Genomic DNA, 26469 nt, shown 5'->3' with positions numbered 1-26469 from the left:
CTGAATTCTTGTGTAGGCACTGAGGATCTTATTACCCATATTTTTGGAAACTTAGAAATGACCATATTTGAAGATTTCTCATTGAAAAATCTGTGTGAGGACATAATCCAAGAAGCTAACTTTTTATATAATATGTTATTTTTAAAAAATTGTATGTAAAGACAATTTCTGACATACATTTAAAAATATTGGATTCAAAATTCTCTCCCCTCCTCTCTTACCACCCCTTCCCTAATGTGGCAAACAATTTGATATAGGTTATGTATTGCAATAATGTAAAACATATCTTCACATTAGTCATGTTGTGAAAGAAGAAGCAGGTGGAAAAAAACAACCACAAAAAATAAAGAAAGTGAAAAGAATATTTTTTGATTTGCATTCAGACTCCATCAGATATTTCTCTAAATGCGGATAGCATTTTCCATCATGAGTCCTTTGGAGCTATCTTGGATTGCGGAGAGGGGCTATTCACAGTTGATCATTGTATAATATTGCTATTACTGTGTACAGTATTCTGGTTCTTCTCACTTCACTTTGAATTAGTTCATGTAAACCTTTCCAGGTTTCTCTGACATCCACCTGCTTGTCATTTCCTACAGCAAAATAGTATTCCATTACATTTATATATCACAACTTGTTCAGCCATTCCCCAGTTGATGGGCATCCCCTCAATTTCCAATTCTTTGCCACCACTAAACTAGCTGCTATAAACATTTTGTACATGTTGGTCCCTTCCTCTTTTTATGATTTCTTTGGGATACAGCCATAGAAATATTTTGTTATCAGTTCACAAGACTGGACTTGGGTGACCCCACATCAGTTAGCTAGTGTCAAAGGTGAGGGTTTGAACCCTGGTCTTTCTGGCTTCAAGTCCAAAACTCAGTCTGATATATGACATTGCCCTTTTATATGTACTTTCTACTGATAAAACTTTCTCTTCCATACTAACCCCCATCTGCCAAAACAGTAATGAAAAGAAAGGACTGAGAAGTCCCACTGAGACTGGGATGCAGAGAGAAGGAGTGTAAATGTGAATTTGGCAAACACAGTAGTACTAAAGTTCACCATTCTATTAAACCTCAACAACTACACAAATAAATCCCCATTTGGCCTATTAAGAAGATGAGAAGTTTAAAATTGCTAATGCTGCAGATCTCATGGCGACTCTGGGATTTTGGTAATTTAAAACACGGAGAACTTATTTTCCCTTTTTAAGACGAATCAAATTTTTAAGGCTTTTCATCAACTTTGTTTATTTTTTAGATTCAGGTGGATTCTTCAATTTGAATCAAATCTGAAAGTTTAAGGGTCATTTCTATTTGACCTGATACAGTCTGCAGTTGAATGAAAGATTTAAAGTAGGGAGAAATCTAGTCTGTACTCATTTTATAGACAAGGAAACTGAGGGCCAGGTAGAAGGTCATAGAGCTTGTTAATAGAGTTGAGGTGAAAACCCGGGACTCTGAGGAGGCTAGATGGCACAGTGAAGAGAGCACCGGCCCTGGAGTCAGGAGGACCTTAGTTCAAATCTGGCCTCAGACACTTAACACTTACTAGCTGTGTGACTTTGGGCAAGTCACTTAACCCCAATTTCCCTCCAAAAAAAAAAAGAAAAGAAAAGAAAACGTGGGACTCTTACTCAATCTTATGCTCTTATCATTAAATCATGCTGCCTCATGTTTCTGTGTAGACCAAGCACAGTGATTGTTTTCTGTCACATATAGAATCCATATGGACTTGTTTTGTCTGTGAACTGAAGCTATGGTTGAATTGAGAGCTTGAAGATTTTCAAAACACTTTATCTCCATCCCTAGGTTCCTTCAGAACTTCACTCAAATGGCACCTCTTGCATGAGGTCTCTTGGGATCAGCTAGTGCCTCCCCTTGAAATTATTCTGTGTGTGTGTGTGTGTGTGTGTGTGTGTGTGTGTGTGTGAATGTATGAGGATCAATATGGCACAGCAGATTGAGAGATGGCCCTGGAGTCAGAAGGACCTGAATTCAAGGCTCACTTTTGGCACATCTTGGTTGTGTGATGCTAAAGTCACTTAATGACTCAGTGCCCCAAGCATAACTTTACAACTACAAGTTGCCAACCAATACTGGTAGAAGAATGTCTCACCAACAGCTCCCTACTACCATGAAATCACCGAATCATATCCAGTACATCAGCTCTCCACTTGTGCTACACAGGTAGTTCCCTAGAACACAACTGCTACATGTCCCCAGGACCCTGGGTTTATCTCTGAAGTGTTTAGGGTTGTCTCTGTAATACTGTAACCCAGGAAACTCCACCAGTGTTTCCCCCAAGGATTATTAGTTGATGCCAGGTAGTCAGTTAGTCAATAAGCTTTTAGAAAGAGGGTATTTACTAAGGTGGTATAGTAATGAACCATGGTGTAAAACATCCTTCCAAAAGTTTGTGGTGCCCACTCCCACAAGTATATACTTTGAAATGAAAATGGGTTCAAGATCATAGGGCAAAGGATACAAAGGGGTAACTCAGAGCTGCTGGAAATTCTTTTGGTCATTCACATTTTGGAGGATACTTTCAGTTTTATTGATAAGCTATGCTCTCACGTTATTGGCATTTATATATGATTATGAAATATACATTTACAAATACATGACAGATAAAAAATATTATAAATTCACAGATTACTCCCACTTTGTGAGATTTTTCTAGTATCAAAATAAAACAATAACTAATAACACAGTGACTTCCTCTAAAAATACAGGCAGCATTTTGTATCTGTGGTACCTCCCACCTTTCTCTTTTCTAAATGAACCAAAAATCTATTTTCTTTCCCTCCTACTTCTTCACCAACTGAAAAGAAAAGAAAAACGATCTTTGCAACAGATATGCATAGTCTAACAAAACGAATTCCATATATGTGTGTATATATGAATATATATGTATCTATATATAAATACATATATATATTTATAAACACTATCATTAAATCATCTTTAGTCATGTCTGACTCTTCAATGACCCCATTTGGAATTTTATTGGCATAGATAATGGAGTATTTTGTCATTTCCTTCTCTAGTTCATTTTGCAGATGAGAAATTGAAGCAAACAGGGTTAAGTGACTTGCCCAGGGTAACAGCTAGTGTCTGGGTCTGGATTTGAACTCAGGAAGATGAGTCTTCCTGAGTTCAGTCCTGGCACTCTATTCACAGTCCCACCTAGTTTCATATGTGTGTATGTATATGTATATATGTGTGTTTATATATATATATATTCTATTATCTGTCTGTTTCTCTCCTCCTCTCTCTCTCCATTCTCCTCTTTTTCTCCTGTCTGCCATAGATCTTTCTATCTACTTGGTAATTTCAATATACTGATGTTTTTTTTTTACAGTTCAAAGGACATAAAGAAGTCCCTCAGCCAACTTGAACAGGCTTCCTGTCACAGTGGAGGTGTCAGGATTGTGTTCGTTACCTAGCAAATGTTGGGTGTCATAGAACACACCTGTAATCAGTGCCAATCAATAAGCATTTATTAAGCACCTTCTCTGTGCTATGCACTGTGCTTAGTGCTGGGGATGCAAAAATAGGCAAAAGGCACTCCCTACCCTCAAGGAGCTTGCAAGCTGGTGGGGGCAGCAACATGCAAAGTGAGCTCCATTCAGAATAAATAAGAAATCATTATAAGGGAGGAGGCACTAAGAGTAAGGGGCTCTCTGTGAAAGGCGGGATTTTGGTCGGGACTTACAGGAAGCCAAGGGAGTGAGGAGGTCCTTCTGAAGCTGATGGATTGCTTGAGCTGGAGCAGGATGCAGCAGGACATCCATAGTCTGTCCAGAACCAAAGTGCTCACTCCTTATAGGGGAGCAGGGAACATGCAAACTGGTTCAGTCAGAAAATCAGAACAGGTCAAGGCCTTTAGGCTGATCCACAACAGGGCTGGACCCATAAGTGGCAACTTCACTGTCATCCTGGGCAAGACAGGGAGACTCAGTCTCCAAAATAAACAATTGAAAAAACCCCACCAAACCCTAATGAAAATTGATACCTGATCTCACCTGAGAAATACATCAATATCAAGTGAGATTGAGATGACTGTAGCCACATCCTTGCAGACAAATTGGTTCCCCTAAGTTTAGATACAAAGATGAATAGGGCTCCAGGCTGGATCTCTGATTTCATTGGCATGGTGTACTTCTGGGTGAGAAAACTCCTTCTATGTAGATCTTTGTAGCCTCTAGCCATAGAGAGTTGCCTAATTGCCTACTCAGAGTACTGAGAGGTTAAGATGCTTACCCAGGGTCATACAGCCAGTGACTGTCAGAGGTAGGACTTAAATTGGGTCTAGTTTCAAGGCTGCATCTCTGTAGGCTTCACTGCTCAGGCAGGAGGGGCTCTAAAGGCCATCCAGTCCAAGTCCTTCATCATAATGATGAGGAAGAGGAGGTGCACAGTAGTGAAGAGACTTGCTTTAGATCATATAGGAAGAGGACCCAGGGCCCCTGGAACTAAAGAGAGCTCTATCCACTATGCCACCCTGCCCTCAGCTCCCTTCAGTAGGAGCTCCTTGAGGGTGGGAGTAGTGTTTCCCTTGCACAGCGCCTCCCACATAGCGGGTGCCTATGAAATCCTTATGGGTTGGCACATAGGTTACCTCCTTTGATCTTAGCCCTGTGAGAATGGTACTCAGGACATCATTCCTTTTTGTAGATGAGAAAACAGGTCAAAGTCTCCACCAGTTTGTTAGCTAACCATTGACCAAATCCCATGTGTCCCTTCCTCCACAACGACCTCTCTCATCTGTGTCCTCTCCCCTCTCAGGACCAATCTACTTCTGGCCCTTTTCTCCTCTCACATACGATATGAAAGTAGCCTCCAAAATGGGCTGCCTGCCTCCAGTCTCTCCCCTCTCTGAGCTGTCTTCTACACACTTGCCCAGTTGGTATTCTAAAGCACAGAAAGGAGGAGCGTGTGTCTTCCCTGGCTGCGTCCCAACGATAAACTCCCCTGTTTGGATTCAGACCTCTTTATACTCAGCCTCCTGCCCATCCTTCTACACAGATTCTAGACTAACCTAAAATTCCCTTTCCCATTCAGTGGGCTTGGCCAAACTGACCTAGCCTCTCTTTACTATGCATGGGATGTTCTGGGCTCACCAAGTCTCGGATCCTCTCCTCTCTTACGTCTCCCTTGAATCCCTCCACTCCCTTCAAGGCTCAGCTCCAGCCTCCACATATAAGAAACCTTTTCTAATTTGCTAGGATTTTAGGGTTATCCCTTCCAGATATCACATTTGCTTCTCAGTAAACTTTTTGTTCCCCTCCTCCAGTGGAAGGAAAGCTAAACAACAGCAAGAGCTGGTTTATTTTTATCTGTATAACCCCAGCACGTGGGCACAATGCCTTGCACATAGTAGGTGCTTAACCAATGCTTGCTGAATCAGCAGTGGTCCATCACCTCTCTAGAGGACATTTACTCCATATCCTTTCCTTTTGCAAATGAGGAAACCATAGTACAGGGAAAGGAAATTACTTCTTCAAGGCCCCAACAACCTGATGGCATAACCAGGCTTAGGTGTAATTAATCTAAATCTTTTCATGATTTTATCGCATTTGTCTCTCTACATGATGAGTGTATCTCAGGACTGGTAAGGACCCTTGGAAACATTTAAGAGGAAATATGGTATAAGGGTAAAAGCTCTAGACTTAGAATTATGAGACCCAGATTTGAATCCCACTTCAGACATTGATTAACTTTTACTGTCCTAGGCAAATAATTTAACCTCTCAGAGCCTCAATATTTTTATAAAATAGACAAAATTCTGTTTGAATAACCTACTTTTTAATATTGTGATGAAAAACTCTCCAAAGCTCCAGATCTAGGAAACCGATTCATTATAGTCTGCCGCCAGTCCATTTATGAAAATAAGTTTTATTCATGTTTTGTCATTGAAGAACTTTTGCCATTATCTAAAGTCATTTCTGTACATGCTAGACTGTAAGTTACACGAAGGCAGGGGCTATTTCCTTTTATTTTCCTTTCTCAAGGCTTGGCACAGAGAAGCATAAATGCTTATAGATTACTTTATCTTTGCTGACCTGTTGTAACTTCCTCATTTTGTAGACAAATGGTATCATTTTCCAATTCCATTAAAGCAGCTTTATAAGCAGGGTAGTTATATGAATAGTGGAAAGAGACAAAGCCATTTAAAAATTATACAGGCACATCCTGCCCTGCCATCGAGTATGTCTTTGAATAGAAAATCCAGCATCATTTTCAGTTTATTTAATAATAGCATCTGATTTATGGGAAGCACATTGTTAATCATTAGGATCATGAGTTTAAAGCTGGAAGTAGGCTGAGGAATCACTCTAGCCCACAGTGGGCAAACTCTGGCTCTTGGGCTGATGGATGTTTTGTACAGCCTGGAGCTAAGAATGACGTTTGCATTTTTAAATAAAGCTTTACTATATTTAAAAATGTAAGAACCATTCTTAGCTTGAGGCCACATACAAACATGTGCCAGACTTGGGTTGCTGATGCCTGTAACCCAATATCAACATTTTACAGAAGAGAAAACTGAGTCCTAGAGAGGTTAAGTGACTTATCTACAGTGATAAAGGTGTAGAATAAGCTTGAGCTGGGGTTTGAACCCAATACCTCTGAATCCAAATCCAGAACTCATTCACTAAAATGTAAATGTTTCTGTACATACCCCCGTATAAATGTCCATATAATATATACATGTATGCAAACACACACATGCATGTAAGCATATGTGCCAATGTATGTGTGAATGAATGTACGTGTGAATGTATGTATGTGTGAATGTATGTATTTATGCATTTTTTCAGCTTAGTAGAGGGAAAAGAGTATTTAAGAAAAGGCCTGGCAGCTTCCCCAAGGTGCAATGTGTTGATAACAGTTGACATCTAAATATATAATTTTGGCCGATTATAGTGAATGTTATGGTGAGAATATTATTTTCACTCCCCATTGTAGAAAATCAAACATGCATTAAGGATAGCTGCTCCTGCTAGTCACTGAGCAGAATTGAATACTTCGAGTGGGATCTCAGCTGCTGCAGACCATCATTACACTCCCAGATTTGACCATCTATTTGTCACGCCCCTCTTCTGAAGTACAGCTGCTTGGTTAATCCAGCCTGCAAATGCCTACTTTTAACCTTAACCCTCCAATGCCTTTAATCCTCGCAATTACCTTGTGAGATGGGAACTAGAAATATTGTTATTCACTATTTGCAGATAAGGAAAACTGAGACTCAGTGAGGTGTAGTGATTAAATGAGTGACAAAGCATTTATTAAGGGCTTACTACATGTCAAACACTGTGATATATTCTGTGAACAAAAAAGCAAGAGTCTGCCCACAGAAAGCTTCTATTCTAATGGGAAAGTTAGCGCACATGAGAGAATAGTGGCTAAGGAGAGACACTTTGGTCTGGAAAGTTATAGAGATGGAGGATGAGAGGCAAAAGCAATGGTGGAGTTGATTTGATCATGGCTCATAGGTCCAGTGTTGAGACTTGGGGAAGGGGTATTCAAACTCAGTGAATGGGGAGGATGGATGGCTAGATAATAGAGAATTGTGCAAGCTTGGCTGAGACTTTCCTAGAGCAGTGATCCCAGCAAAGCAGTCATTAATTAGGACTTTGGGGTCCCAAGTAAAGATTTCATTAGGGCAGCAGTGACTGGGCAAAAAGGGAGGGGCAAAAGTATGGAGAATCAGAAAGATAGCAAATGTCAGAGCCATGATTCAAACACAGGACTCCCTGATTCTATTCCATTTAATAAGCTATACTATATATATTAGGTCTCCCTAATGGGTTTGAGACCAACATCCTACCTTTGCCACGCTAGCTATTTTGGAGGTTTATTTATGGTGAAATCACACCTGCCTCTATACTCACCCATGTCTTAAGCCCAAATCACTCTGATCAACATTGATTGGCCAACAATGGATCCCAGCCCAAGCCTTACTGATGGCTCTAAGTAAGTGTAAATAGCAGTTGTTTCTGTTTTGGACAGAAGCCCTGAGGGTCTTCCATTCCCAGATTGATTTTTTATTTTTATTTTTTTACTAGGCGAAAGAGGCCATTCCTTGGCTCATTTCTTACCTAGCCTTAATCACTGAATGGGTGCTGTCTCAAACTGAGACCTGTTAAAAACCTTAACTTAACTTAAAAAGTTCAAGGTCTTCCACTGCATCCAGGGCCATCTCCAGTCATCCCAATCTATATCTTGCCACTGGACCCAGATGGCTCAGGAGGAGAGAGTGATATTGCACATCCCTCCCTCATTTAAATCCAATTTACTGGTAAATCATGACATCACCTTCACTTTGTCATGGTCCCTTAGAGAATGACGGACAAACGAGGATCTTCCAAACCCACTTCACAGTCAAGGACACCACCATCCTTCTAGCCCCCTAGCTCCTCAAGCTTAGTGTCATTCTCACCCCAAGCTATCTATTCAGTTGCCACCTCTTTTTGTTTCGGCTTTCACACCTCCCACTCTGCCTGATTCTCTACTTTCACATAACTACCACCCTTGTTCAAGCACCTATGACCTCTTGCTTAAACCATTCCAATAGCCTCTTAATTGGTCTCCCCGCCTCTCATCACATCCCCTCTTTAATCCATCCTCCATGAAGCTGTCAAAGAGGTTTCCCTAGAGTGGAAAATTCTCCCACTTGATAAACTCTGGTGGCCCTTTATTAGCTCTAATCTCCAATATCATGTCATCTTTGTCTCAACCTTTTAAGATGTCTGTGTTTTGTTGAATAATACTAGCTAAGAATTATATAGCATCTTCTCATTTACAAATAACTTTTTAGAAGTAATCTCATTTATGGAAGTTTCAAAATTATATAATTATCAGTAATTATTAAAAAGTAGGATAACTTATAAATTAATGCATATACATAATGCATATTGAGGCTAACTTTTTAAAAAATTTTCTGATAAGGGTATGTGATCAAAAAGATTTGTAGATAACCATAGAGTACCATAGATAGATTTGATCTAGCTAGGAGTCACAGCCTGTCAAGGTCAATGCCCTCCCGTCTTCATTAGGCAAAAGAGATTGGACTGTTTAGCAGAGGCTGAAATGAAAACACTCAGCAGGGTAATGAGGACAGCAGTGTTATTAATAGAGAGGCAATGGATGAGAAAGAGGGGAATGAGCCATGGTGCTACAGATGGCCAAGTCCAGTCAACTACAATTGATGAAGTATTTCTTTTGTGCCAGTCACTGTGATAAAATGGTGGAAATACAAGTACAAGCAGAAAGGTATTCTCTGCTCTCAAGGAACTTATTATTCTAACATGGGAAAACAATATGTAAAAGGAAGCTGGGAAAAAAACGACACCAGTAAGTGTTCCCCAATTTTTGCTTGAAGACATCTAATGACAGAACCCTCCACCCCGGGTGGACCCTTGTACTCTGGGATAGTCATAATCATTAGAAAGGTTTCCCTTATATTAAGCCAAAATTTGCTTCTTTAAAGCAATCATCAGATGTGTCTAGTTCTCAGTATCCATGACTAGGAAAATGATCTTGAATGAAACAACTCATTCATTGTAGGGGCATTGCAGTAGAGTAGAAAGAGCACTTGATTTAGAATTCAAGAACCTGGATTCGAATACTGATCCTGCCACTGAACTCCCATGTGGTGTTATGTAAATTACTTAAACTCTCTCATCTCAAGGTCCTCTATCTATGATAAGGAGAATTGGTCTAGGTGTGACCTCTAGCACCCTTGGGAGCTCTAAACTGATGATCCTATTAATTTAGAGTTAGGGATGAGAGAGAGAGACAAAGAGAGAGAGAGACAGAGACAGGGAGAGAGACAGAGAGAGACAGAGAGAGAGGGAGAGGGGGGAGGAGAGAGAGAAGTAGAGAGAGGGAAAAGTAGGAGGGGGACATGGGGAGGGAGGGGAGAGAAAGAGAGGAACAGTCCGACACTTTAACCAAACTGGGAGGTGATAAGCTAATGGCAGCTAGGTGGCCCAGGTGAAAGACTGCTGGACTTGGAGTCTGGAAGATCTTTGCTTAAATTCTGCTGGAAACACTGAGTAGCCATGTGACCCTGGGCAAGTCTTTTGACCTTTTCGATCTCAGTTTCTTCATCTAAAAAAATAAGAAATTGGACCCGGTGGTTTCTGGGGTCCCTTCTGGCTCTGAATCTATAATGCTCTGGTGACAGTTAAACATGTTAGGTCATTGATGCCCTTTGCTAACTGATTTTCAGGGAAATCTTAAAAAAGAGAAATTCTGAAAGAGAGTGGAAGTGAGGTTACTAGATGGAGGCAGTGGCAGAAGGTAAAGGACTCAGTTCATGAATCCATATATGTGAAATATATGGGACTAAGGTCCTTGGTTACCTTCCCAACCTCCTTTTTATCTTCTGTAGTGGCCATAGACAGGGTTGGTGCCGGAAATGCCCCCATGGACTTGTAGTCAATATTAGTTTGTAAGCTCCTTGAAGGCTCAGACTGTCTTTTGCCTCCTTTTGTATCCCCAGTGCTTAGCACAGTGCCTGTCACACAGTAAGCACTTAATAAATGTTTATTGATTGATTGGTTTGAGTCCCATCTCTAGTATTTACTAATTGAATGACCATGGTTGAGTCACTTTTCCTCTTGTGGGTCTCCTTTTCCTCATTTGTAAAAGGTCAGCATGATACTTGAGGACAACTCTAAAGCAGAATGTGTTATTAATATCTGTCCTTCCATTTTCAGCCTTGCACCATTTTCAGCTACCCCATATCACATCCATCCTGGGGAATCACCCTGTCTATTGCTTCAGGTATAAGAACCCCCCGGGATAACTGGGGTCGACAGATGAATTAAGCAAGATGGTAGCGTGGAGGTAGCTGGAAATAAAAGCAGAGAAAAGAAACGAGGTCACAAAGTGGGCTTCTTTGGGGGTAACGGAAATAGATTTAGTCCAAGTGAAAGATGTAGGTGGAATTCTGAAGAAGGAATGTGCAATGCCTGATAACTAACAACAGATTTGTATTACACCTGGCTCCTTAAGAGCTCTGGGCATTTCAACACTATTTACATAGTTCGTTATTCATTGGGTCCATCAGACAGCAAAGATTGTAAATAACTAATTTCTGTTGCAGCTGTTAGACACTGACAAAGAGGGGAGAATTATATGCTCCATATCCCAGAGATATCATCTATCAGGTAGAGGGTAGGGATCTGTGGAAGGAGTTCTGGGGACTTAGCTAGCAACTTCATGTCCAGATCCCCGCTAAACATTTCTAGATGAACCACTGACACTTTAACTCAAGATTATCCTAAAGTGATCATATAATTTCCTCCAGACCTGCCTCTCTTTCCCATCCAATCCAGTCCATTTCAGCAGAGTTCAGGGCTATGACTCCAACTCCATTATGTCAGTTAGTTATTTGATTAAAATTAGTCAATGATGACCCCTAGGAATGAAAAGATACTAAATCATAAAACTAGTAAGTTGTTGTTGCATTCAAATAGCAGAAAGAAAAGATGTTGCATTTTACAAAGCTGTTCAGCAGTGGTTATGAATATTTTTTTTTCAAAAGCCCTTGCAGTTATCCCCAAAACTTAAGTAGCCAGAACGTCCCATTTCCCAAACATCCTGGTGTATCACTGTTCTTTTTTTCCTGAATGGATTGGGATATTTTTGAGGAAATAATGAAAAATCAAATGAACAGTAGTCATTAGAGTACTTCCAGAGTTCAAGGTTAGATCTGGGAATGGAGATAGAGAAGGAACAAATGAAAGAATAATTCCATTTGGCATTCCAGGACAGTTGTACCCTGACACAGGTTCATCAATAGCTATCCATGTGCCTATTTTCCCACAGCCCTTCCAACATTTGTTATTTTCCTTTTTTTTGTCATCTTTGCCAATATAATAAGTATGAGGTATAATCTCAGAATTGTTTTACTTTCCATCTCTCTAATTATAAATGATTTTGAACATTTTTAATTTAAAAAATTATGAAGCATGTTTCATAAAGCATTTGTGAAAACTCCATGTATATCCTTAGACAAATATAAAAAGACAGTTCTTGCCCTCAAGGAACTTTACATTCTATTAGGGATTGAGGATAAAGATCTGGGGCAGGAATATATTTGGATTAGTTTCCATTTGGTGCTATACACACTCTCTGGCATGATATGACCTTCCATATACTTTCTCTGTGTCTATATAGATCTTTTATATACAAAAAGGTCTTAGAAACACAGCTCTGGAGACCTCAGGGATCCTTATCAGGAAACTACCGAGTTAGTTACATGGCACTAGCTCCACTCGAATGTAAGCTCATGGAGGGCAGGGGTGATTTCTGCCCTTGGTAATGATAGTTCTTAGCACAGTGCCTGTTGCATCGTAAGCACTTCATGAATTCTTACTGTCCGACTGAGAACCACATCTGATACTGAGTTTTGCAGCTATTTCCTCTTGGTTCCCTTCTTTTCTGTCTTCAACAACACTAGGTATGGCTAGGGATTAAAGGCATACTGACAGGGTTTCACAGATCTCAGCACACAATAGAAATGCTAGATGGGTTTTTTTTTTGTTGTTTTTCCCCCCTACGTAGCATAGTGTGTCAAGGGATCAACTTGGAGTCAGGAAGATCTGAATTCAAATTCTGCTTCAGACATTTACAAACTTTCTAACTGGTCAAATTACTTAGCCTCTCTGTGCCTTGATGTCCTCATCTTTAGAATGAGGATAATTATAATTTATACTTCACAGGGTGGTGGTGAAGATCAAATGAAATAGTATATCAAAGTGCTTTGTGAATTGTATATAAATATAAATATGTATAATAAAGAAATCATTATGTAATATATAGTATATAAGAAATATATAGAAATATCAGCTGTTATGACATTTTAATAATACATACATATGTGTGTATATGTGTTTGTGTGTAAGTGTGTGTATGTGTATCTACATCTATGTATCTACGCATCTGTCTCCTTGAGGTCCCTAGAATGTATGTGCATTCATGTGTGTGTATATATATATATATATATGTATATATATGAGAGAGAGAGAGTGTGTGTTAAAGTTTGCAAAACTTCAAATACCTCATTTTATCCTCACAATAATGCTGGGAGGTCAGGGCTATTATTGTCTTCATTTGGATGAGGGAAGCTGAGATGAGGAAACTGAGGCAGACAGATTAAGTGACTTTCTCAGGGTCACAGAGCTAGGAAGTGGCTGAGGGTGGATTTCAACTCAGGTTCTCCCTACTATCCAATCTAGCTGTCTGCCTCTGGTAGGTTCCATTGCTGAGTTCACCATAATTGTCTCCATTTATATGAAGTTAGATTATGGCATATTCAAAGTGGTTTTCTTTAACAACCCTTCTTCTTTACAAAATAGTACTCTCTAGTTCACAGGTGAATCTTATAAGGGACAGTTATCAAAGTTATGGCCAGATACTCCTTTTTTTAAAAAATGGAAATCTTGCCAATAGAAATGGAGACTTTTCTCCCAGACTGATCAAAGCTCTCAGAAGCCAAGGACTGTTTCACTTTTGTTTTAGTGTCTCTGTCATTTAGCGCAGTGCCTTGTACACAGCAGGTGCTTAGTCAATGCTTTTCCAATTAAAATCACTTGACGTTTTAGAGAAAGAAAGGCTATAGAAATGTTTATTGCCTGCTTTTTGTGGAGTCATGAACAGATATTAGGGCAAAATGAAAACATGAGCTTGGGTTTCACTTATAAAGCTGATGTGTACTAAAGTATTTTCAGATTAGAAAAATTTCAAGTTTAGAAAATGTGTAATTGCTCAGTCATTCAGTTGTGCCTGGCCCTTTGTGATTCCATGGAGCCTAGGGCATACCAGGCTTTTCCATCCTTCACTGCCTCTGGAAGGAAGTCTGTCCCAGCTTACATTCATTGTCTCCACAACGCTGTCCAGCCATCTCCTCCTCTGCCGTCCCCTTCAGCTTTTGCTTCAATCTTTCCCAACATCAGGGTCTTTTATGATGAGTCCTGTCGTTTCATTATTTGGTCAAAATATTTCAGCTTCACCCCCAGTATTTCACCTTCCAGTGAATATCCTGAATTAATTTCCTTAAGTATTGACTGTTTTGAAGCTGTCATTTTAAAAGAAAAATAATAACGGAAATATTTTCTCCATTTCAGAGAGGGCTGTGGTCCCTTCATTTCAGCATCATGCTTTAGGATGATATTTCTTATTTATGCCACTTGCATTGAACACAGAAGCACTATGCCAGCTGATGGCTGGTTAACAAAATGAGGGATGCTGTATTGAGAAGGGAAGAATTGGGGCAGAGCAGCAATTTTCAAGTATGTGAAAGGTTGTCATAAGAAAGGATTCAGCTTGTTCTGCTAGGCCCAGTAGAGCAGAACCATGAAGAATGGAAACTTGGAAAATCTGTATTAAGGGAAAAAAGAACTAACTGACTCATTCACAGTTGGATACACTGTCTTGGAGGGCAGTGACCTCCCCTCTCACTGGAAAACTGGAGATGTTCAAGGAAGAGCCAGGTGACCACTTATTGGGCATGGATATTGTAAAGGGGATCTTTCTATAGACATAAGTTAGACCAGGTGACTTCTGAGGTCCCTTTCATCTCTGAGATTTGGTGATTAAGATTGATGCATTTTTGTTTACTGTGATTTCTATCCAATAATTATTTGCTCCCATTCTCCATGGTTTCTAACTTCTTTGGCAAAGATTTGTTGCACATCGTTGGCTAACATTGAGGGCAGCACAACATTGGCTAACATTGGTGGCACATGGGATAGAGTACTGGGTCTAGAATCAGGAAAACTCATTTCTGGGTTAAAATCGGGTTAGATACTTACTAGCTGTGTGACCCTGGGAAAGTCACTTAACTCTGTTTGACTCAGTTTCCTCATCTGTAAACCTGGAGAAGGAAATGGCAAACCCCTCCAGTATCTCTGCCGAGAAAACCCCAAATGCGGTCATGAAGAGTCAGATATGACAGAAAAAATGACTCACCTGGCTAACATTGTCTCAGGAAACACAGTGAGGATCATGTCTGACTTGGAGTCGAGAAGACTTGAGATCAAACCCTCCCTTAGAAACTTAGTAGCTGTGTGATCTTTAACAAATAACTTCAAATCTCTGTCCCTCTGTTTCATCAAATGTAAAATGAGGGAGGAGGGTTCAGTAGGGGGATCCCTGAGGTCCTTTCAGACTCTAAACCCTACACAAGTACTCATGAAGTTCTCTCTGTGTATTAATAGTAAGCTTGGTAAATAGCATGAAGATAGAGGACAGGGTAAGCTGACATTTTTACAACGTCAAATTGTTCATCAAGAAAATAGGATTGAGAGGTAGGACTTCTGTGAATTCCTCTTGAGAAAAAAAATTCATACATGGTGGTGAAATTAAAACAAAGAAACAAATAACCAATGTCTCTTACTGATATTTTCCAGAATAATTCTTGAAGCCTGAGAACTCAATTGTCGGAAAACATATTCAGGCCTTTAAAAATGTTCCACTTGAATCAGGAAGCATTTGCTGGTGATGAACTCATTAATTTGCCCATTAAGGCATTATTTATAGAAGTAACTTCATCTGAATAATTGGCAGCATTCTCTCTGTTGGGTTGTGGTTCCAGACAGTGTGTATCCTGCAGGCTGCAGTGGAGAATCATTTCTGGCTTTCTCACCAATGGATTATTGATTTTGAGTTTGCACCCACTTATTAATACTCAGAGGTGTGTTTTGAGGAGGAATTGACTGTAAGTGGTCATCTCCAAGATGGTTTTCCCCCGGAGCCGCACTTTACTACAGGTCTCTTGCCTTTAGGCACATGATTAAAAGAATGCTATTATATTATTACGGCTTTTCTTGGCTGCAGTTCTTTCCCTCAAGCTGGCTAATGGTTTAAGTTGGTATTAATTCCTTGTACTTATTCATCTTTTATCTTCAAATGTTTTTTACACATTACCTAATTAACAGACCCTCAGACTTCTCCAAGAAAGAGGTGCCCAAATTTTAAAACACCATCAATGAATCTTAGGTATTTTCTCCAAGAAATTAAAAAAAAAATAAACAATTCCTTATACCAGTGACTATATTAATTCATGTGTTGTCATGGGTGATGGTGCTTCTGCCTTCGATTCAATTTAACAAACATTTACTTAGCTCTCCCTAGATAAACTATTGAGGATATGGTGGGAGAAAATGGAAATCCCTGGCACCAAAGAGCTTACATGCCACAGGGAGAAGACAGCATAGGAAAAGACCAGTCAATGTAAGGCACATGCAAATGAAGCTTATGTGGTAGAGAACAGTAAGGTTTCAATTGAATAATTCAGCCAATATTTATTCAGTGTTTGCTCCAGGCTAGTGTTAGAAGTCAGACAAAAAGAAACAGTCCCTGCCTTCAAGAAGTCTCCACTCCACTGACCAAATGTAGCATTACACCATCACAGAGTTTATGTGGTGGAGGGACCGTCTGCAGCCATATGTCTAGTTCAACTCATGAAGAATCCCTGCTGTGATCTACTTGACAAGTGTGTGCCTCTGTCTCCTTGAAGACCTCTGAGAAGGAGAGATCCACTGTGACCCCTCTGGGCCAGTCTGCCCAGTTGTGGACAGCTCAGATGCTTAGTAAGCTCTTCCTGATTCAGACCTCATTGGCCAATTTGTAACTTCTACCCCTTGAGGTCAAAGAGTACAATCTATTCCCTCATCTACTTGCCAGCCCTTCAGATGCTTGACCATAGCTATCTTCCTTCCCCCTCTACCTCCCTGGACCATGAGTTGTTCTTTCTTCAGGCTGAACATGCCTCTTTCCTTCAACTGAACTTTATGTGTCTTGAGCTCAATGACCTTCACTGTCCTGGTTGTCCTTCTTTGGTGGTGGTGCTAAAATGAACATAATACTCCAGAAAAAAAATCTGACAAGGAAAAATCATGGTAGGACTGTCATGTCTTCATGCCTGGTAGCTCTGCCCTTCCTTGTGCAGTGAAGAAGGCATTCATTCTTCTGGTGGCCCCAGCCCACTGCTGATTCACATTGAGCTTACAGTCCACTAAAGCCCCCAAATCCTTTTCAGAACAGTTGTTGTCTAGCCATGCCTCCCCCACCTTTATTGTGGAACTGATTATTTGTATCCAGGTATAAGACTTTACATTTATCCTGAATGGATTTCTTCTTACCAGATTCAGCCCAATGTGTTAGCCTGCTAAGATCCATTTTGATCTGTCATATGTACAAATAAATACATAAGAGAAGAGCCTAGAAATTCAGGTTCATAGAATCACTTAGAATTGGAACAGACATTTTGTGTTAGTTCAACCCTTTTATAGAAAAGGAAAGAAAATATCAGAGGGGTTGAGTGAATTGTTCAAAGGCACATGGGGATATAAGCATATTCTGGTGAAATTTGAACCCAGGCCCTCTGACTCGAGTCAATTCTCTTTCTTGTAATTTTCTGCCTCCTTAGTAAATACAAATTTTATTTATAGAATTATTTATAGAATATGTATTTTATTTATATAAACTATTATTTATGTAATTTACATTCTGTTTGTATTAGATATATACATACACACATACAATCTGATACAATCTGTGTATCAAACCACCACCACGTTCTAGGGCTGGGCATGCAAGCACAAAAATAAACAATCCTCACTCTTAAGACACAGACATCATACTGGGAGATACAACATGTTCCCAGGTAATCGTACACATTTTCTGCAAAATAATACAAAATAATGTGAAGAGTGAGAGAACACTAGTGCTGGGGTACTGAGAAGGGTGTCTTTGTCCATTCCCACTATGACACACACAGAGAGTTCTGAGAAGGAAATGTGATTTCCGCCCCCCCTCCCACACTGTCCCCCCTGGCAGGTTGCTGTTGACAACTCTGGCAGTCCTGAGCCTGGGCAGGTGTGATCAGATTAGCAGGGCCGATCTCTTGGTAGCTGTTGTAACACTTTATGGGAGCACGTCCTACCTGTTTTCTCTTATGTGTGTCGAGAGCGATGTTTCCCAAGCTGATTTGGCAATGAAACATTTGGAAATATGACACAGCAGGATTGTCTCCTAACTTCTAACTCAGAGGAAGTCAAATGTCATTTAGTCCTGGGGCTCTTAACCTATGCTCTTTCCTGGTTGCCTTTGGCAGTCCGATGAAGCCTGTGACTCCCTTATTAGAATCATGTTTTTTAAAGCATTAAATAAAATATGGAGTCTTCCAAAGGAAACTAGTGATTTTGAAAGGTAGATATTAAAATGAGTTAAAATAAACAATTTCCTGGACCCCAGGGCGAGATATCTAATCTAATTTGTTTTATAGGAGAAACGGAGGGTCAGAAAAAGGCTGTGCCTCATACAGGCCATGCAGAGCAGAACGTGGATTCACAGGATGCGGGTTTGAATCCAAGCTCTCCTGATTAAAAGCTGGTGGATCTTGTGTTAGTCACGTTGCTAGTAAATGCCAGCTTCCGCATCTACAAAGTAGGATTGATAACAGGTGCATCATCCATCATTCAGGATAGAAATACTCTAGCAATCCCTCTTATTTTTGGCACAGTCTCACTGCGATATACTCCAGGCCATTCTCATTTGCATCCTTACTATAAAATGATTGTCAAAAAAAGGTGGGGTGGTGGTGGGAATCACACAAGCAAATACATCAGTCTCTAGGCCAAAATGCTTCTATGAAGCATAAATCTGAAGCTTAACAAAGCCTTTTTCATAAGCTAAACGAGAATTAGTGAGGAGACGATGAAAATGATTAAAATGATGGATAATTGGAATAGCTGTGCTTTTCAATTAAAATATTTTTCTTCCATCATGTAAAGTTTCATAGACAGATAGATAGATAAATGATAGATAAATGGAGCATTTATTAAGCATTTACTGTGTGCCAGGTGGGATGGGTAGGTGGCACAGTGAATAGAGCACTGGGCTCAGGAGGAATCAGCTACTGAGTTCAAATCCAACCAACACTGCCTAGCTGTGTGACCCTGGGCAGGTCACTTAACCCTATTTGCCTCAGTTTCCTCATCTATAAAATGAGCTGGAAAAGGAAATGGCAAACCACCCCAGTATCTATGCCAAGAAAACCACAAATTGGATCATGACGAGTCAGACACAACTCAACAACAACATATGCCGTGTTAGGGGACACAGATAGAGGCAAGACAGTCCCTGTTCTCCAGGAGCTTACATTCTAATGGGGGAAGACAATGCCCAAAGGGCCATTGGAAACTGGGGCAAACCAGAGAGGAAGAGAGTCCAGAGAGTGAGCTGGGGAGGTAGAGAAGCGAGGTGTGCTGAGGCCGTCTCTGAAATGCTGATCCTGGCACAGGAGTCACCAGAGAACGGAAGCTCAGGCTGAGGTTTCTTGAGATATAAGACTTGATTTAATCCAGGAATAATCTTCATGGTTGGCAGTATGATCTTTGCTGTTTTACTTTTTTTTTAAGTTACCCTTTAGCGTTGGAATTTTTTAAAGAATGATTTTCTTTTCCTCTTTAATGTGGTAATGAGTCCTGAAGAGGGTGGCCGGGATGGCAGCAGGGCTAGAGACAATGTCCTAAGAGGCTCATTTGAGGGAAATGGGAATGCCTATCTCGGAACAAAACAGATTCCAAAACATGCAGAACATGCTGTCTGTGTTCTATGTTTCAAGGGTTGTCGTGTGAAGGAGGGGAGGGGTCAGACGTGTTCTGTGTGACACTGAGGACAAAACCAGAAGCTGCCAAGAGGCAAAGATCTGCCAAATCTCATGGAAATGTTCCTGTGGGTGAGAGCTGTCCCCAGAGGGCACAGTAGGGTCCTCCTACCGTAAGGTCTTCCAGCGAAGCCTACCCATTCACTGGGCGTTTTGTAGAGGGCACTCCTGTTGAGGTTGATGCTGGTTAGGTCTTTTTCAGTTCAGAGATTCCATCAATAATGCCACCTAGTTCAAACCCATTATTTTACAAATGAGGAGACTGAGGCCAAGAGAGGTTGTGACTTCTCCAAGGACAGGGTGACTTTGGACTCAGGTAATAATATTCTTGGACTCTAACTCCAGCATTTTTTACATGGTCCCCTACTGCCTACTTATACTTAAAGATAAACAACTAGGAAGACTAATTAGAAATCCATTTAGGTCACTGTCATTTCATTCACTTAAAATTAATTAAGATGTACTCTGAGGGGCAGCTAGGTGGCACAGTGAATCGAGCACCAGCCCTGGAGTCAGGAGGACCTGAGTTCAAATCCAGCCTCAGACACTGAACACTTACTAGCCGAGTGACCTTGGGCAAGTCACTTAACCCCAAATGCCCTGCCCTCCCAAAAAAAACAAATGAAAAGAAAACAAAAGATGTGCTCTGCCCATACCCAACAGGACCCCCACCTATCAATTCCATAGGTCACCAACCACAACCTCTCCATCTTCATATTGCATCTGATCTCCCTAAATGCTAGTGAACTTCCTCCCAACAATGTGGTATTATAATATATATTCACTTTATATTTATTCTGTATATATTTATGATATTATATGTATATTGTATACTTTGCATTTCTTTTATTTGAATGCAAACAGAGTGCAGGTAGGTATTATTTCATTCTTTGGAATCCTACCCCCAGCCTCTAGCCTGGAATACAGTATAGGTTCTTAGTTGATGCTTAATGATGTATTGCCTGACTGATCTGTTGGCCATCATCACCCAAAATGTCTTCTGATGGCTTACCAGCCGAGAGTTTTCATGCTTTCCATAAACCAGTCAGTCATTTCCTAGAACGAGATATACAGATTTTCATATTTAAATGGTCTAACCCAACCTTGGACAGGAGTCCCCTTTGTGATATGCCCAAGAAATGAGAAATGGCTATCCGATCTCCATTTGAAGATCCCCAGTGATGGAGACAGGGCCACTAAGAGGTACAGTGGGTAGAGTGCTGGGCCTGGAGTCAGGAAGACTCATCTTCCTGAGTTCAAATTGGACCTCAGACACTTCCTAGCTGCGTGACCCTGTTTGCCTCAGTTTCCTCATCTATAAAATCATCTAGAGAAGGAAATGGCGAACTGCTTTGGTATCTTTGTGAAGAAAACCCCAAATGGGGTCAGGATGAGTCAGACATGAACTGAAACACCTGAAAATCAACAGATGGAGAACTCACCGTTTCATGAAGTAGCCCAAAAGGAAAAGCAATAAGTGTTACAATTTTTAAAATATATCGCCAAGTAAAATCTGATTCTCCATAGCTTTAGCCTGTTGACGTCTGGGATTCACAAATCTATGATCCTATGGCCCTGAAAGTCCTTTTTCTGATCTAAATTTATGATCCAACACACCTAAATCTTATCTCTTCTCCATTAAGAAGTTACTTAACCCCCCCCAAAAAAAGAAGCTACTTCATCCCCTCCACCACCGGCCCTCCCCAGGACTTACCTGGGGGCTCCCCTCATTTTTTTTTCATGCATGTCAGTCTCTTCTCTCCCTGTGGGGTGTAAGGTCCTTGTGGGCAGAAACAACAGCTGGACTTCCTTTTGTGTCCTACGAAGCAGGAGCAACCTTAGCCCAGGGTGGAATAGATTAGGCACCTACCAGAGGTTCACAGTTTCGTGAATTCTCTATCCTCCCCCATAGCCATTGCTGTTGCCTGGGAACCTGGGTCTCATCATTTCTGCCTGCCCAGGAGCCCTGCTACTGCATCCATCACCCCACAGCCCATTCTGTCTTACACATGTCGTACCCGCCAGCCACAATTTTAAACTGGCAGATGGGGAATAAGGTTTTCCTGAGCAGAATATTTTTGCTTCATTGGTTTTCTCTGCTGGCTGTGTTAGGTGGGGCAGCTCTTTGGCAGTGGTTTCCTTCCTTCCTTCCTTCCTTCCTTCCTTCCTTCCTTCCTTCCTTCCTTCCTTCCTTCCTTCCTTCCTTCCTTCCTTCCTTCCTTCCTTCCTTCCTTCCCTCCTTCCTTCCTTCCCTTTCTTTCTCTCTTTCTATATCACTATCTCTCATTCTTTCCTCCTTTATCTCTTTTATTTCCTTCTCTCTCTTTCTTTCTTCCTCTTTTTCTCTCTTAAAGGCTTTCCTGGAAGAACTATGAAGTCTGAATGTCCATTGAAGCATAATATCCCCCCCTTTTTAATTTTTTTCTCTTTTGTTCTGATTCTTCTTTCAGAACATGATTAATATGGAAATATGTTTAATATGATCACACATGTATAACCTCTATCAGATTACATGCTGTCTTGGAGAAGGGGGGATTTAGAACTAAAAATCTTATAAAAATGAGTATTAAAGACCAAAAATAAGTAAATAAAGACTTTCCTGGAGGAAGCAAGAAGTAAAAAGACAGTATTACCTGTGTTGGATAAACAATGTGTCTAAGGATATAATTTATGGGGATATGGGACCATGTGCATGTGTGTATATAGTGAGTATATTTATGTGTTTGCCTCTGTATTGTGTGGACATGCAACATACATATACACATATACTGCATATAACTACTGTGTGGTACATAATCATGGGGTGTACCATTGCAATTGTAGCCCCCATATTTACCAATTTCTTATTTATTTATGTTGTTTTATACTTCGCACAATGTAAATACATATATGCATTCTCTATATAGGTATACATATTTGAGTACATGCATATAACTGCCACCCATGCACATGTACATAGTGTGATTATGTGTGTCTGTGCAAGTATAACTGCTTTTGTCTTGTGCATAGATGCATATGTGTGTCTGAATGTGCATGGGTGTATGTGTATGTTGGGAGGCAAATACAGTGTTAGGGCTTATGCTGGTAGGCTATATTTTACCTGATTCTCACATATACCCAATATTTTCTTGAGAAATAAGCATACAAAATCATTCAATGAACTTGTATAAATATTTTTATCGGTGCTTCCCACATACACATCACTTTGCTAGGCACTGTGAGTGTTACCAAAATAAAAAAAAAAAAGGACAGAACCGTTCCTGGTCTTGGAGAAGCTCCTGTCCAGTGGAGATGGTCTGAGAATGACTTTTTGTGGAGAGTTTTAGGATTGCCCAGTCACATTCCTCCAAATAATGTGCCCTGGACATTGGCATGTGCTGACATGGACTGGTCCCCATACCTGACATCTTCAGCCTCCACTTCCTTACTTCCTGCAGGATTTAGCTCAGATGCCACTTTTCTGCCATAGGAGGTCTTTTCCTGCCCCCCCCCCACTGCCCCAGCTCCACACCCTCCAAGGTTACCATCCTTCTATAGTTCTATGCTGAATGTCTTGTATTTATTCACCGATTTCTTTCCTTGGTGTCCTTCCTCTGACAGGCATTGTGGTGCATGGGATCACAGAGAGGGTACCAGCTCGTATTAGTATAATTGCCACACCCAGGAGTCCCTGTTCCCATGAAACCACAGAGCTGGGCCTTATCTCTGCCTTGTTAGAATGTTTTGCCTCTCAGATGCCCCAGATCTTAGTATAGTCGCAGGCACACAGTCAATGGTTAACAACTGTTTGACTGTTCTATTAAACATAGTGCATGTTATGTGCTGGGAAGGTACCATTCTTGTGGGACCTTAGGCAAATCATTTCCCTTTTCTGGACTTCAATTGGACTAGATGTTCTTTGAGGTACCTTCTGGCTCCAAGTCTGTGAGAGGTCAGGGAGCACAAAAGGTACCCAGTGACCTAGAGCCAGGAAAGCCCAGAAAGACTCCAAGCTGCCTAGAGGGCGAGGTGTGAGAATGGAGATTGGTGACATCCAAGTAAACCTGAAGAGTAGCTTGGATGGATTGTGGAGCATTCCAGCCTAGGCTGCGCAGTTTGGCCTCTTCTTTTCACTCTTGGATGCTTCCTTCAGCTCGTGGTCTGAGGCAGGAGGTGGAAAGGCCAAGTCCCTGCAATTCCACTCTGGAAAGTATAGTTATGGAACTGGTTATTCCCCCAGTTACAGAGAGAAGATTCTGTAACAATGGGCTGGTGGATTGGGATCCCAACCCTGTGCTGGGAAAGGCCACTCTGTGTAGCCCATGAATCGTCTGGTCTCCTCATGCCATGAACAAAGGGATGGAAAAAGTCAAGGGACTGGGTCAGCCACTGGTCTGCCCTGCCACATCTCTATCCACTATACAACACTGTCACCAGTGGGGGAGATAACAAAAAGTTAAATAAACAAGTAAGCATAAACAAATAAATAGGCAAATAAACCAATTAATTCATTGAGGAATACATACATACACATACATACATGCATGTATGCATGTATGTATTAGCTAGAAGGTGAAAGAGAAGATGGTAGCCTGTCCCGAGTCTCTCCCCACTCCAGCCCATTATCCACTCAGCTGCCAAAGTGATCTTCCCAAAGCCCAGGTCTGACCAGGTTCTTTGGCCCCACCTGCCCCCTCAGCACACTTTATTAGCTCCCTCTTCCCTGTAGCAGCACATAAGAGTCTCTGCTTTTCCAATCCTTCTCAATCTGGCCCTTTTCAGCCTTCTGAGCCTCATGCCTACACCCTACGCCCTACCATCTAGCGGCGTGGGCCTCTGCTTTTCATCTCCTTTTACTGATGGCCTCCCCTACCTAGAAATCTCCCTCTCCTCTTCTCCACCACCTGGGTTCCTGGGGTTCCACCAAGACTTAGCTCAAGTCTCCCCTTTGGGAAGACTCCCCAGCCTGTTCACTGCCCCACTCTGTGGTCCTTTCCCTCTGAGCTCAGCTCCCACTTACAGCACACATGTCATGCATGTCCATGGTTCTTAGCATGCGGGTTCCCTAGTAGAGGCTGAGCTCCTGGGGCAGAGTCTGTTTTTGTTTTGCCTAGCATTGTGTCCCTAGCACTCAGCATGCCGCTTAGTGTATGAGAAGTCCTTTAGATGCTTGGGGAACCGATGATAAAGTGCATTGATTGTAAAGGATATTTCCATACATTTATAGATGAGGACTGAGCCTCCAAAGGCTGACATGACCCAGGGCCCCAGAGAATCCTATGGAGGACTTGAACTGGTGTGGCGGACTGAGTGCCCCATGCTGGCCATTCAGCTTCAGCCTCAGTCCCTCACCGATTGGAGTTTATGCTCAAGGAAGAACAGCTGCCATTACTAATCGGACAGATTCAGTCAAGATTCCTTGTTTGTTAAGTGGGTATTATGTCCCCAGCACTGTGCCAAGATTTGGAGATGCCTCTCAAATCTGGTATTCTAATGGAGAAGATGACCCCTGCATAAATATGGACATACTAGTCGCATGCAGAGAATGGAAACAGACCTTCGAGGGCAAGAGAAGCGAAGTGGATCAGGCAGTAACTCAGCCAATAACCATTTATTAGGCATCTTCTGTGTGCCAGGCACTGGGGAGTGCTGACTGACTCAGCATGCTTTATTCCTGATCTCTTTAAGCCCACCTTCTGTGCCCCTTTGTGTCAGCGTTAGAATTGTGAGTCCTCGGAAGCTTTGCTAGTAGCATACAAGCTCAGTGATCTGGAGGGACTTTGAGAATGGGACTGGGGACAGACAGCACACTTCCATCTAAGGACCAGCTCTATTGAGTTCAGACACTGGTCACTAGAGGCTCTGTTATCAGGAGATGAACATCACGGCTCCTATTGACTTGGGAATACATGCTGATAGTGGAGAGAAGGGCCATCAGTGGAGGGAGTGCTGAGTGGGACCAAATCAGCAGTCCTTCCAGTTTTGTAGGAATTTGTTCAGAATTATTTTTCTCACGTCAGAAAAGAATTCCTCTCCACTCCCACTCCAAATTCCCCAATACTGATATAAATAGGTTCTTAAATACATAACACTTGAAGGAAGGGATATTGTTAGAATATGTACTTGTGAACAATAGAGGCTTCAAAATGCGTGAGTCATTTAGACTAATGGATTACTGGAGGAAAGAGGGACAGGAAAGAAAGAAGGAAGGAAAGGAAGGAAGGTAGGAAAGGGAGAGAAGAAGAAAGGAAGAAATGGAAGAAGGGAGGAAATAGAAGGAATGAAAGAAGGAAGGGAGGAACAAAGAAAAGAAGAGAAAAGAGAAAGAAGGGAAGAAACCAAAATGAACAAAGGAGGAAAAGAATGAGAAAATAAAAGAAAGGAAGACAAGAAAAGAAAGAGAAAAAAGAAGGAAATAGGAAGGAAGGAAGACAAAGGAAGGCACAGGAAGCATGACTCATGGTGGCTGACCAGTCCAGAGAACAAACACTGAAACATATTCACTCCTTTTGGCAGAGAGGTGCAGGCATACAAGACCATTGCACCAAAAGCCTAATCTGATTCATTTCAATTAGCATTTATCAGGTAGGCAACATAGTAGGCAACTATGTGCTAGACATTATTTTGGGCAGGGCTGGAGAGTTTAGGTGAAGTAAAGGGTGAGATACAGTAACAACAACAAGTAATTGCTGCCCTCCAGTATCTGATATTTGCTTATGACTGTGGGGATGTCTTATAAAGAAAAACACCATTGCAGGACATGTCAGCTAAGTGGAGCAGCGGATAGAGTGCCTGGGT

The sequence above is a fragment of the Petaurus breviceps genome, unplaced genomic scaffold (assembly GCF_028583685.1).
Source record: "Petaurus breviceps papuanus isolate PSGF00001 unplaced genomic scaffold, PetGlider_PUasm1.0 207, whole genome shotgun sequence".
Taxonomy (NCBI): domain Eukaryota; kingdom Metazoa; phylum Chordata; class Mammalia; order Diprotodontia; family Petauridae; genus Petaurus; species Petaurus breviceps.
This window is presented reverse-complemented; position numbering follows the sequence as displayed.